A 2,447-nucleotide genomic window follows, 5' to 3' on the forward strand; every position below is an offset into this window, starting at 1 on the left:
ACATTTTTCTGGTAAGGTCGCTGCTCACTTCAAAGACTAGGAATTTGTTGCGATATTTGCATTGAAATGGATCGTTTGCATGATAAATATGTACACAACTGTAATGACAAAAGGGGAACGAGAGGAATTTACTAGCGAATGGCCCTGATGTTGGAGAGCCAAGACAATTCGGTGATCCAACATGTGGGAGAGCGAGCACAACTGTATCAACAGGTGGTTTTTCCGTAACCAAGGATGGTGCGGTAGCTTCCAAAGCATGTACGGACTCAGCAGTCTCTTGCCTTCCTTCGCTAGCTGCAACAGACACAACCTACACATCTTGACTTCCTTGACTAGCTGCAACAAGAGGTGCCTCCTCCATAATCATGGACGATGCGGTAGCTTCAAAAGCATGTCCGGGCTCAGAAGCCTCTTGCCTTCCTTGACTAGCTGCAACAAACACAGCATGCCTATCTTGACTTCCTTCATTGGCTGCAACAAACACGGCATGGTCATCTTGACTTCCTTCACCAGCTGCAACAAACACGGCATGCACCCCTTGGCTTCCTTCACCAGCAAGGAAAAACACACCCTGCTTATCAAGCAACATCGCCCGGTGTTGAGTTGCAATCTGATCCTCTTGAACAGTCTCCTCATCGCTGCTCAAGTCAATAATGTTATCATCGCTCAGCTCTGTGAAATCTATTAAGGTCATTGTGTGGCCTGAAATAGTAAAAATGTGTGAGCAATGATTAATGAAGAGTAGTGCAGGAACATAAAGAGCTGAAGCTATATCCGTCGAACTAGATCAAACTGTGTGCATAGATCACCAGATAAACCACGTCAAAAACAATAAGGGGGAAAGCTGAAAAGGTACGCTGAATACACATTTTGAAAAGTTGAAAATTCGGAACAAAAATCTCACGGGTATATCCGGACATTCTATGTGCATGCACAAAGTTTCAGTGAAAAACGACGTTTTTTGTGGCTTGTGTAAAAAAGATAAAGAAATGCCTCGTGAATAGTTATAATGAAGCATCAGAAAATGTCGTTGGCACCCCGAACTTATCAATCTCTGTCTAAATAAAACCCTGGAGTTGTTTGGTGCACCGGGAAAGCGACGGTCCTGGGATTACATCTCTCAGGTCGCTCCTGCAAAATAGTCGTGACTTTTTTTTACGAATTTCAAAAAATGTGCATGATATTGAAAGTCTTGAACAACTTTTGAAAAGTGGAACATTTAAAAAATGGGAATATTTTTTGGATTTTGAACAAATTTTGGAATGAGAGTAAATATTTATAGCTTTGATCATTTCTTTCAGAACACAAACATAATTTTAGAATTCTGAACATTTTTTGAAGAAACGAACATTTTCAAAAAAATGATAATTATGTCTTTTAAAAATGTTAAACATTTATAAAATAAGGACGCTGATAAATCCCGAACGTTCGGATTTAAAACATGTCATCCCAAACGTTTTCCATGTCAACTTTAGTTGGCGCGAGGTGACAACTTTAGTTGTTAAAACATGGCAACTTTGTCCGAGTTCATTTTTTGTCAGAAAATTGCCATCTTTGTCAATCTTGTGTGAACTAAAGTTGCTGTGAAAAACGTTCGGGTTGTTATGCTTAAAATCCGAACGTTCGGGATTTATCATTTGCGTAAAACAATGTTCCTGATGTATACGAAAAATGTAGAAGGTGTATGTAAATAGTAGACATCAAAAAACAATTATTTGATAAAAGTATTCCTGATGTATATGAAAATTGTAAAATGTGTATAAAAAGGAAACTTGACATCAAAACATATATTTAAAAAAATCTTAACCATGTACTTGAAAACTGTTAAACGTGTATTAAAAATTATACCTGATTATATGTAAAATGTAGGATTGTGTTTTGAAAAAACCTCAAAGAAAGCAGAGAAAGAAACAAAAAAAAAAAGATAACGGGAGAAAACCCATTTTTCTGAAAATGAAACAGAATAAAAACAAGAAAACCTGAAAAGGCTGAGAAGGAAACACAAAAACCAAACTATAACCACGAGAAAAAGAAAAAGAAAAACTGATGAAGAAATTAAAAAAATAGAAGAAAAAGATAAAAGAAAAAAAACAAAACAAGAAGCGATCAGAACGAATGGAGGAACACATGACCTAGTCAATGATCCCAGGGTTTGTCATGCCACATCAGTGAGTACCAACTAAACGCTCTTAAGGTTTAAAATAGACCGGGATCAGACAATTTGTTGTGCTTATTTCAAAGACTAGGAGTTCAAGGTTCAATTTAGATTTCGTCTATAAATTTAAGGTATGTTTTGGACTTTAAAAAAAATGATTTGTGTGGTGGCGGCTAGGTTAGTGCAAAACACATGTTACACATTTTGTTTTCCTCCGGCGTGGGTCAGCGCAAAGTATCCTGGGTACTCACTGATGTGGCATGACAGGGCTTATGTCAGCTACTGGAGCGTG

The 2,447-nt window shown here is 37.6% G+C and overlaps 1 pseudogene; it reads right to left on the reverse strand.

Moving 5' to 3' along the window:
* Positions 1-223: 223 nt before the first annotated feature.
* LOC123057582 (uncharacterized) lies at positions 224-694 on the reverse strand (annotated as a pseudogene).
* Positions 695-2,447: the final 1,753 nt, after the last annotated feature.

Source organism: Triticum aestivum, chromosome 3A, assembly GCF_018294505.1.
Source record: "Triticum aestivum cultivar Chinese Spring chromosome 3A, IWGSC CS RefSeq v2.1, whole genome shotgun sequence".
NCBI lineage: Eukaryota > Viridiplantae > Streptophyta > Magnoliopsida > Poales > Poaceae > Triticum > Triticum aestivum.